This window comes from Anabrus simplex, chromosome 3 (assembly GCF_040414725.1).
Source record: "Anabrus simplex isolate iqAnaSimp1 chromosome 3, ASM4041472v1, whole genome shotgun sequence".
In the NCBI taxonomy this organism is placed as follows: Eukaryota; Metazoa; Arthropoda; class Insecta; order Orthoptera; family Tettigoniidae; genus Anabrus; species Anabrus simplex.
Genome location: NC_090267.1, coordinates 496,268,462 through 496,280,986, shown reverse-complemented (window position 1 = coordinate 496,280,986; position 12,525 = coordinate 496,268,462). Strand labels below are relative to the sequence as shown.

At 41.4% G+C, this 12,525-nt stretch overlaps 1 protein-coding gene across 1 annotated transcript in view; it reads left to right on the top strand.

The window, feature by feature from the left end:
* The window catches only part of LOC136867475 (LIM domain transcription factor LMO4.2), a 1,054,153-nt gene that overhangs the window by 56,772 nt on the left and 984,856 nt on the right, over positions 1-12,525 (top strand). The gene's annotated exons all lie outside the window — the stretch shown is intronic.

The following is a 12,525-nucleotide window of genomic DNA, read 5'->3' as shown; positions in this document are numbered from 1 at the left end:
ACCCTGTGTTTAAGGCGTGACCAGGTTTAAGGAAAATTATGGATAGGATGATCTTTGTGGTATACGAAGTTTTTCTCCCGCAGCAACAAAATAATTTTTAAATGGTTTACACGTATGTCTGGCAAATATTCTGTTATCCCGTATGATCACGGTAACCAATGGCAGCTTGATTCCAGCCATGTCAAGTGGTAACACACAGCAGCTTGATTTACTCTCACCATGCACTGTTAGCTACCGTCCTCGGTGGCGTGGCTTCAATCCCGGTACTGTCAGACATGTAAGAATGACAGGAGGGCTGGTGTTTGGTTTACATGGTACATGCAGCTCACCTCCATTGGGGGTGTGCCTAGAAGGAGCTGCACCACCTCGGGATGAGGACACGAGTTAACTTTACCATGCAACCCGGATGTGTTTGCCACGAAATACTTTGTGTGGAGTCGACGCGAGAACTTGGTCTAGACATAATACTACCATCCGGGATGGAGGACATCTTAAACAACAAATAGACGATTCCTAGAATCACCTAGCAGCTGCAATAGACAAATGGACGCAGCTTCTGCAGATGGTTCTGGGAGCAGATGTTGGCCACATTAAACCATTCGTGTGAAATTCAGTAGTTTGTCTGCCTTCTTGGATGGATTGCTAGCATAGCAGCTTTGGAACTACAGGGTCCAGGGTTCGACTTCCTGTCGGGCGGAACTTTTAGACACGTCCGGGTGTTCATCTTCGTCTTAATATCCTGATCTCCTTCAAGCGTAAAGTTTAGTGAGTTTCATGAACATTTTCAAAACTACAAATTACTGCTGAATGCATGGTATGACAGCAAAATTTTAAACGTAAAAGCAAATTAAGCGTTTTAGTTTGCTCTTCCAGAATTTTCCGTGTTTTAGACTTCTACTTTGTAACAGTAAAATCCACATTTCTAGCCCTTCAGAAAAGCAACTTAATGTTGAAAACATCCTAGGGATATGAGCTACGAATTATAGGTAAATAAAATGTATGAGAATATATTCTTAATTTATTCCTAAAAATTGCAATTCGATGTGGAAATTTTCAAAAAAACGCTTGAGGGTAGTGAACCAAGGAACACATTACATAAATAATTATGTAAATAAGTTAATTTGGTTGGGATTTGAATAAAACACGGGTAAAGAACCAAGCGATTTTAGATTGTTTTCCGGAACTGCATTTAGGCCGGAAGTGATTTTCAAAATTTGTTCACCTTTAGTTTGATAGAGCTACCCATAACTCACAAATTTAAACCTTTCGGGGCCCTTTAGCCCTTCAACATCGGTACAATTGAGGAAGTTATCGTAAGAATTTTTTTTTCAATATTAAAGCTGGAACAGTTGAATGAAAATTATTCTATAATCTTCTTTGTCTACTTCTCTTGCCAAGTTGGCTTCCGAAGGCCAGTGCCTCACCCGCCTGAGCCACTCAGCCGAGAGAACTAAAGTATGACTTCTTAGTAAGTATCATCTGAGCGTACGCGTTAAGAACGTAGGTAAAATGCACAGCCTGTGCCTGATCCTGAGCTAATCCCGATCAATTATGTGTGACCATCATTGGTTTGGTAACGAAGATTAGTTTCTGTTACACGCACGGCGACTGATAGGACTCCTATTGATGTCCTCGATTGATCACTATACGTTGTCACCCGCCTTTCAATCACAAGTAATTAATCTCTCAAGCTTGTTTTATCACGAACAATATATCGTGAGCGGCAATATATTGAGCGGATAGCCTTGCACGTCTCCTGGGTTTGTTTATGGAACTGTCAGATCAAAGAATATGTGACACTAATTCCTATTGTGCTCATGATGGTCGTTGATATGATCGCTGCTACAGATTTTGTTTTTGCTGATGTGTGTGATGGCTCGCGGTTAGCGGGTGACGACCCGTGACATTTCTCGCTTCCTTCCTCTGCTACCGCTGCTGTAATGTGCTGCACTACTTAACTATCTCACTGATGTGGTTTCTTGGACAACCACCATGTAAGAATCTTCAACTTTCGTATAGAACATACAGTGGAACATAGTTGTCATGTCTACAAATATCAACCCGGAATGATAAGACGCTTGCTTATTAGCTTGCTGTTTAAAGGGGCCTAACATCTAGGTCAACGGCCCGGAACGATAAGATTCGGGGCTGTGAAATCGAATCAACTGTCCAGAAATAAGTCAAGTGGGGTTGTAGTTTTTAATTCCTTTCGTTCAGTTTTTACATAGATCTTCTGTTCAATTTTTACGTAGAGCAAGTGGTGATGGAAACCAAAGAGGAATGTGCAAAATCAGTCCATGTTCAAGCATTTCAAATTACTACTACTATATTTCATTTAATTTTATTTAGTTAATTCATTGACTTATGTGCATTACGTTTGCGAAGTTTCAGTAAGATGAAAATCTACAGGGCGTTTCAGTCATTTGTCCGGGTCAGGAATGGAACATATGAAGTCCCCATCTAGCGGCGAGAATAGGAGTTGTGCTGGTTGCCGAAGCCTGTCGCACTCCCCTGGGCCAATGAATAATTACTACGAGTCTTGCTGGACTGAAAGATGACAGGGAAAGCCGGAGTACCAGGAGAAAATCCTGCCCTGTCCCTCCCCCGCCTTTTCCAGCACAGATCTCAAATGGAGTGACCGGGATTTGAACAACGGAACCTAGCTGTAAGAGGCCGGCGCGCTGCCGCCTGAGCCACGGCAGCTACAGTTCAGCAAGACATTATACACAATCTTCGCAATTATTTACACCTGTGGAACGCTACGTGCTACGGTGAAGTTGTTACGTATATTGTCATACAAAGTTTCCTATTTACAAACTTACTACGATTTCTACATTCGCGATGTGTTTTACATAAAGTCGTTTCTATCTGTGTTGTGAGTTTTTATCAGTTTGATCTAAATAGATTCCTAAAATGCATGATTCAATGTAGAGACATATCTTAATGACAAAGGTTTCATTCATAGGTAAATATTTAAATTGTAATGTTATTTTTGATCCAAATTTGCACAATTTTTCATTGATATTTTGTTCTTCAATGTATCGTTTCTGAGGGGAACTTTTTCAAAAATGTAGTAACTACATCTTTGTACTGTTCTAGAGCCATATTTGTTTTAATAACTTTATTTTTATATTTGCTTTACGTCGCACCGACGCATACAGGTCATTTGGCGACGATGGGACAGGAAAGAAACACGAGTGGGAAGTGGCCGTGCCCTTAATTAAGGTACAGTCCCAGCATTTGCCTGCTGTGAAAATGGTAAAGCAAGGAAAATCATTTTCAGGGCTGCCGACAGTGGGGTTCGAACCCGCTATCTTCCGGATACATTCTCACATCTGCGTGCCCCTAACCGCATGACCAGCTCGATCTGTGCTGTAATACCTGCTGGTATAAAAATAACCTCTAATCTTCAGCCTTTTTCCATGTGTATATTCATTTACAGTTCTAATATTGTGGATTCCAATAATTTTGATTAATTATGTTGTACATGTAAAGCTGTTTAACTCTCTAGAAACTTTTGATTTGGATAATGTTATTGGTTTTGCACCCCACTAACTAATTTTACGGTTTTCGGAGACCTTCAAATACCACCGGACTGAACCTGCCAAGTTGGGTTCAGAAGGCCAGCACAACCGTCTGAGCAACTGAGCCAGGATTTCCTTTTGGTACATCCTTGTTAACATACTTCACTTAAGCTAAGTCTGCCAATGTCTTCCTACCGAAATGAATGCCCTGACAGTGCGTTTGTGTAACATTTGTACTATATTCATGTCCGTAACAGAAACTGATCACCATAAACGTACACCATAGAAGATGTAGCAGTAAGGATTGGCCAAACATTCAAGAAACGTACCTCACACAAAGAAAAACACATATTATATGGACATGAGTCCGGAAACACGTATGTCCATGTTAAAACTCATTACTTACTATTTGTCGCGCGTTGCACTTCATTGTTCGATAAGGTCAATCGTTTACCTGTTATTTTAGTTCATGTAGGGCAAAAACGAAACCATTTTCTCCTTTGCGAAAATCACATGATTATTATGTATATCGGTCATGGCCACCCTTCAAAGGCCGCTAATTGCAGATGGCAACCAGATACAAAAACCCAGCACGGTTGCTAGGTAACGTTGTCTGACTATCCATCCATACCTTACATCATAGTCTGCATTGTTGCTAGGTAACATTGCCTGACCATCCATCCATACCTTACATCACAGTCCGCATTGTTGCTAGGTAACATTGTTTGGCCATCCATCCATGCCTTACATCACAGTCTGCATTGTTGCTAGGTAACATTGCATGACCATCCATACCTTACATCACAGTCTGCATTGTTGCTAGGTAACATTGTCTGACCATCCACCCATACCTTACGTAACATTGTGCATTGTTGCTAGGTAACATTGTCTGACCATCCACCCATACCTTACATCACAGTCTGCATTGTTGCTAGGTAACATTGCCTGACCATCCATCCATACCTTACGTAACATTGTGCATTGTTGCTAGGTAACATTGTCTGACCATCCATCCATACCTTACGTAACATTGTGCATTGTTGCTAGGTAACATTGCCTGACCATCCATCCATACCTTACGTAACATTGTGCATTGTTGCTAGGTAACATTGTCTGGCCATCCACCCATACCTTACGTAACATTGTGCATTGTTGCTAGGTAACATTGCATGACCATCCATACCTTACATCACAGTCTGCATTGTTGCTAGGTAACATTGCCTGACCATCCATCCATACCTTACATCACAGTCCGCATTGTTGCTAGGTAACATTGTCTGACCATCCACCCATACCTTAAGTGACAGTGTGCATTGTTGCTAGGTAACATTGTCTGACCATGCATCCATACCTTACATCACAGTGTGCATTATTGCTAGGTAACATTGTCTGACCATCCACCCATACCTTACATACAGCCTGCAGGTTAACCTTCCGTCACACTAACATCCGTAAGGCACATTATCTCCAGCCATAAGACATCTATGTCAATGTGTCCAAATTTTTGAACATACCCCTGTAAAATCCACCACCAGTTCGAACGGTGAAGTATATCGTAATGAAGCGTATCCCTTGCTTGACTCGGGATTTTCATCTGTATCCTTACTAAATTTCAAATCAGTCGGTGCAGCAGTTTTAGAGTCCGTCCGCAACAATGAGGCAGACACCATTATATCTGAGAGTTATAATATGGCACATTCACTTAGAATTAAGTAAGAAAGTATTGGACAACGTTTGAATTATTAACGAATTCAAATTAAAAACGTTCGAATTGACTTTTCGAATTCTGCCGTGTTACTCATGTTTAGCGCTATAATCTAGCTGCAGAGTTTTGATACTCCGCTTAATCAGTAAAGAGGAAATTATTTCGACTATATGAGAAACAGAGTGTAATGAATATTCTTGTTAATTACAAAGCTATAGAGGCTTAATGGCAAGGTGTAGTGCGGTCGGTATCGCATCTCGATAACAGGTTCTAGGCCGATAGATCGCTCGTTGTTGATGCTGCGCAAAATTGGCCACTCTAGTCTTTGAATATAACCCCTTTAGAATATTATCTATGTGGGCTGAATGAAAGGGGATGTACGAGATGACGTTGTATGTCGGAATCAGCGGCATAGAGGTTAATCATAATGCGTCGCAAACTATACAGCAGGCGCACAGGGGGAAGTTGTTCATCACAGCAAACCATTGTTAGAATCAGAAACAGGAACCCTCAGTCAAGTGCCGCTGATCTCTGCTTACAGTTTGTTAATTTAATTTCTGTAACTTTCATGTTTTTTGGTCTGTTGAACACCAATAGTAACACCTTCCTTTATTCTTAATCCGTAACCCTCCATGGTAGGTGTTTTCGTCCGACTCAGCGAGGGATCACACCTCTATCGCGTCAAGGGCAGTGTCCTTGAGTGTGAGACTTTGGGTCGGGAATACAGCTGTTACGGAGGACCAGTACCTCGCCCAGAAGGCCTAACCTGCTATGCTGAACAGTAGCCTTGTGCGGGGATGTGAAGATTGGAAAGGATAGACAAGGAGGAGGGAAGGAAGCAGCCGGGGCCTTAAGTTAGGTACCATCCCGTCATTTGCCTGAAGGAGAATTGGGACAGCACGGAAAACCACTTCCAGGGTGGCTGAGGTGGGAATCGAACCCACCTCTATTCATTTGACCTCCCGAGGCTGAGTAGACCCCGTTCCAGGCCTCGTACCACTTTTCAAATTTCCTGACAGAGCCGGGAATCGAATCTGGGCCTCCAGGGGTGGCAGCTAATTACACTAACCACTACACCACAGAGGCGGGCATTATTATTATTATTATTATTATTATTTAGTTCAGTTTGTGCCTGCTATGGACCACGTGGTTTTTATTTCTAGGAGCTCTCTTCTTAGATCAGTACTCCTTCATTCTCGCACTGTGAACGTCTTTCCCTCCTGTGTCCATTTCATAGCTCCTCTGGGACGTACTGTTTTTTCTGCTAGTGACTGGAGAAAGTTTGATGATCTGATCAACGTTCTGTACCTATTTCTGTCACAGATTTCTCTGGGAGCAATGTCCAATTGTGGAAGCTCTTTTCTGACAAGTCTTGCCCACTTGGCATTAGTCGCTTTCCCTCTAGAGATGGCGTGGAAGATTCTGGAAGTGACCCACTGATTGTCCATTCTCATGATATGACCATAGAAGTTCAATCTTCTCTTCTTCATAGATGTTGTAATGCTCTCTAATTGTTGGTAGAGTTCCTTGTTGTACCTAATTCTATACTTGCCTTCTTCTTTAATAGGACCCATGATTTTCTCAGGATCTTCCTTTTCTTCAGTTCCAGTTTTCTGATTTACCCTTTTCTTACCATGTTTAGGCATTTTGAGGCGTATAGTATTGACGGTCTCACTACAGCATTATTATTATTATTATTATTATTATTATTATTATTATTATTATTATTATTATTATTATTATTATTATTATGGCATGGTCTCGACTGCCGTGTACAGGCCTTTCGATTTGACCCGTTCAGGCTACTTGTGCGTCAGTTTCGACGTTCTAGTTTATAGGATGGCACCTGGCGACCTGTTTGTGAGCATTAGTGACATATGTCGGGTGAACACCAGAGCTCTTTAACATACTGACATCGTACGACATGGAGTATTGAATGGACATTTTCCCCCTTCAGAAGTCCTGCTACCTATGCTGTGTTTGAACTCGCCATGTTGCTCTTGCACTGATTCTGAATAGGAGCTTTGCTTCGTGCTTAAATCGTTACCACTCACGCAAAAAACGACAGGTCCACTGAACACACAAGTTGTATAAATAAGTATAACATCGAGAAAGGGGGCGGAGCTCCTTGAGCTAAATGTCTTGTCCATTCTGAAAAGCAGATATTAGCGGCGGCAGCGTCTTCCTCTTTTTGCTCCGCAGTCGCTAATGAGCACACCATGGACAAGGGTCGCTAGCATCTTACGTCATACTGTACCACAAGCTCGCAGTTACTAATGAGTTTACCATAAAGCACAATACTGGTGGAGTCGTGACTCACTAATGGCAAGACGTGATCCACAGCATGAGATTTGTACTCAAGTACCTGCCGACAGTGTGTTGTGCTCAACAAAGTACGTATAGTGATGATCTTCGACAAAAGCTAGCAGTTGTTGTTTTTTATGTTGCTATGTATTAATAATATTAACTTCAACTCCAGGTGTTACGAATTAATAATTGAGGGATTTCTCGGAAAACCTACATTACTCCAAAATGATGCATGATATGAGTAAAAAATTGGCATCAGAGATAAGGCGAATAATGTTATACAAGATACAGTAATAACTAAGTTACCAGATTGTGAGTAACTGCAAAATGACCTCAACAAGTTCATAAGATGGACAGCAGGCAATGGTGTAATCATAAACTGGGTCAAATATGAGGTTGTACATTTACTATGTTTTAATTACTGGGTGAAAGTTCCTTATGGGGATCACTGTAAGTACCCAGGTGTTAATATAAGGAAAGACCTTCATTGGGGTAATCACATAAACGGTATTGTAAATAAAGGGGACAGATCTCTCCACATTGTTTTTTGAGGGTATTTAGGGGTAAGGATGTAAAGGAGAGCGCATATAATTATCTGGAAAACCCCAAGTAGGGTATGGTTCAAGTGTATGAGACCCTCACCAGGATTACTTTATTCGAGAATTTAAAGAAGTTCAAATAAGAACAGCTCAATTTGTTATGGGTGATTGCCGACAGAAGAGTTGCGTTACGAATTTGTTGTTAAGTTTGGGCTGGGAAGACTTGGGAGAAAGGAAACGAGCTGCTTGAAAAAGAGGTCTGCTCCGAGCTGTCAGTGGGCAGATGGCGCGGAATGATATTCGTAGACGAATAAGTTTGAGTGGTGTTTGTAAAAGTAGGAAATATGACAATATGAAGATAATGGTGGATTTCAAGAGGATATATTGGGGCAAATATTCGTTTATAGGAAGAGGATTTAGCGATGGAAATAATTTACTAACGGTGTTGTTCAACAAATTTCTAAATTATTTGCAATAACTTAAGAATAGACTAAATAAACAGCAGATAAGGAACCTGCTACTTGGGCGACTGCCCTAAATGCAAATCAATGGTGATTCATGATGATGAATGATTTCAGTAAGTCGTGCCACCTGGTAGCCTAAAGCCACAAACATTGGAGAATAATATGATTATGGCAAAAAAGTTATGGAGGAAAAGAGCGCCGCGCAGCTGTGAGCTTGCATTTGGGAGATAGTGGCTTCGAATCCCACTGTCAGCATCCCTGACGATGGTTTTCTGTGGTTTCCAATTTCTACACCAGACAAATGCTGAGGTTGTACCCTGATTTAGGCGATGCGACGGTCGCTTTCTTCCCAGTCCTAGGTCGCTATAAGACCTATCTGTTACGGTGCGACGTAAAACAAATAGTTAAAAAAGGAAACCAAATGGTAGTTGTGAATATTTGCAGTAAAATCCACAGTTCTAGCACTTCAGGCAAGCAACTCAATGTTGAAAAAATTCTAGAGATGTGAGCTATGAATTTTATTAAAATATAATAAAGTACGAGAATATATGCTTTATTTATTCCTAAAAATTACAATAATTTTCGTAATCATCGTTAACTGGTCGATTTAATTAGGTGTTTGCCTTTTTCTACCGCTACGAGTGCTAATGTCCACACTGCATTCGGTGTGGGCATTAAAAAAAAAGTCAACAACTCTTGACGGCAAAAGGAACACATTATACTGAAAGAATGATGCAAATATTTTTTTTTTTGCTAGGGGCTTTACGTCGCACAGACACAGATAGGTCTTACGGCAACGATGGGATAGGAAAGGCCTAGGAGTTGGAAGGAAGCGGCCGTGGCCTTAATTAAGGTACAGCTCCAGCATTTGCCTGGTGTGAAAATGGGAAACCACGGAAAACCATTTTCAGGGCTGCCGATAGTGGGATTCGAACCTACTATCTCCCGGATGCAAGCTCACAGCCGCGCGCCTCTACGCGCACGGCCAACTCGCCGGGTGCAAATAATTTAATTTGGCTAGGATTGGAATACAAAATAAAACTAGTAAAATAACAAGCGATTGTGGGCTGCATTTAGGCCACAAGTGATTTTCGAAATTTCCTTTTATTAGTCTGTTAGATCTATCCAAGACTCAGAATTTGAATTCTTTCTGCGCCCTTTATCCCTTCAACTTTTGGCACAATTATGGAAATTGCTTAATTTTACATTTTTCGTAGTATGGCGACTCTCACTTTGTCTTCTCAGAAATGGTTTCAACGTTAAAATATCATATGTACTTTTGCATATGTTCAAGATTTACAAGACCTATGCTTCTTCTGAATGCAGATATTACGTACATCAAAAGATGGATCAAAAAATCCAGAGCCTGTTTCCAGTCATTCGATTGGGTCAGGAATGGAATGAATGAAACCCCCATCGAGCGACGAGGATAGGAATTGTACCGGCTGCCGAGGCCTGTCGCACTCCTCTGGAGCAATGATTAATGAATGGCAGATGGAATGAAATGATATTGGAGAGTGTTGCTGGAATGAAAGATGACAGGGAAAACCTGAGTACCCGGAGAAAAACCTGTCCTGCCTCCGCTTTGTCCAGCACAAATCTCACATGGAGTGACCGGGATTGTAACCACGGAACCCAGCGGTGAGAGGACGGCGCGCTGCCACCTGAGCCACGGAGGCATCAAAAGATGGATGTTTGGAAGAAATGTATCCTGACACTTAAACAAGTGACGTCTAACCTACGTGTGAAACTCACAACCTGAGTTTTCACCCCGTTTATCATCATACCACTTTCTGCTGTCCATCTCACAGTATTGTCGAGATGTTTTTGCGGTCGCTTACAATCCTCTAACTTATTTATTACTCCGTACTGCATAGCATCATCTGCTAAAAGCCTTATCCAAGATTTCAGTCCTTTACTCCTATAATTTATATAATACTGTCTTGAGGAATTCCCTCTTAATAATTACTCTAATTCTCTGAGTTTTATTTTCTAGAAATATTGCCACCCTTTCAGTCACTCTAGTCGAATTGCACTCATTTTTGTCAGTACTCTCCCATGATCTACGTTATCAAACGCCCTGGATGGCTGAATAGCAACAGAGACAATTTGACCTCCTGAATCTGAAATATCTTGCTGGAGTCCGTCCTACTCGTCGAGCTTCAGTGAAATAAATTTTCCTTATTACTTCAATAGCTCCCGATAAATACTATTCTAGAAACTGAACTATCTTTCGTTTGTGCGTCAGGTTAAATTAAAGCAAGAGCACGAGTAGAACACTATCTTGATGGCCATGCTAATGCAGGCAGCTCTCCAAGTGATTGAAATGGCCCAAGTGCATGCGGGATACCTGCCCACCACCCCAGAGATCGATGGGGTGCGGTAGTGAAATGGAGTGGAGAAGAGTGGATTGCTCCTTCCTCGAGCACCTTGAACTCTCTGAGGTCGTCCATCACCGGACTTGCACATCAATGATTAGAAGCCTTTTCTCTTTCTCAGTGGAGTGATGGAACCCTTAATGCAGTGCAATTTACTAGCAGTAGTCGCTTAACACCACAAAGTAAAACGATTGTAATTCCATTTACACAACAATTTCATAACTTTTGTCTCTTCATTTAGTTACTGTTCTTCCTACAGCCCTGTGCGCTACCACGAAGACGAGGAGTACCATACAACTTCTGGGTAGGCATGAACATTTTCATTTTAGAAAACAAAATAACTGAACGTAAAAATGCGATAATGTTTTTAGGATCGTATGCATAATTCCTAAAAAATTAAGATTGATACTGTTACTGGGCTAATTTGCAAAGGAAGTTATGAAAGGAATGTGCCCTGCGGAGATACCTGTAGCAGGTCTTTCGAGTTGACACTCTGTAGGCGACCTCTGCGTCTGAAAGAATGGAGCCCTACATAAGATGAATTCTAGTGATGAAAACTACATAACCACGCAGTCCTCGAGCCAGAGGAATCACTATGAATATCAGCCAAATTAATCATTAAATGATGTGGCCTCTATCATAGATCCAAATAGGCTTGTAAGTGTCTTCTACAAGTGATGCGGTTTTGTGCGGTTCTCTGTCAGGTGATATCAGCAGTCTTCCTGATATATCTGTCCCATCTGTCTGGTGATCTTCCTCTAGGCCTCCGATGTTCTTTCTGACTCCATTCCAGCACTAGCTTTGTCCACCTTTCGTCATTATGTCGAGCATCATGGCCAGCCCACTGTCATTTTAAAGAGCATACTCTCTCCAAGATGTCCTTAATCTTAGTGATCGACCGGATGCCAACATCTCTTATCCTATCTTTCCTTGTATTGCCCAACTTTTCCCTTTCCATGGCTCTCTGAGCTGTCCTAAGTTTTCCTCAGTTTAGTGTCCAAGTCTAAAAACCAAATGTTAAAACAGGAAGAATGGATTGATCAAAAACTGATATCTTCAAATTTATCGGCAATTTTTATTTAAAATCTGATGATTTCCTTCCAAAAGCTTTCTATCGAAGCTTGATGCGCCAATAGATTTGTGGCTTTATATCTCCCTTCATATCCAAAATCTGGCCACGGTAGATATATTCACCGAACTCTTCTAATGGAGTTGGCCAATGAAAATTTAAATCCTCCAACCTGACCGGGGATCCAACCACGGACCCGTTGGACCAAAGGCTACGACGCAAACCATTAGATGATAGAGCCGTACAGAAACAAGAATAAAAAGGGTAAACAATAAATTTATCACCAGAGATCTATTACGTGCAGATATTATATATACTGGAGAGTACCAAATTCTTCAAAATCGCGACTACTTCTGTTGCATTGAACCTGCGATCTCTGGATCCGAAATCCGCCACATTACCTTTCACCCATAGAGGAAACTTGTTTCAACTGGTTAGTAGCCAGAGGAACTTCTTCATACAATAGAACACTAAAAGCAGTTCTCGTGAAAAGGATGAGGAGGATAAAATGAAGCTGAATGGCGATTACCGGAAGAGAG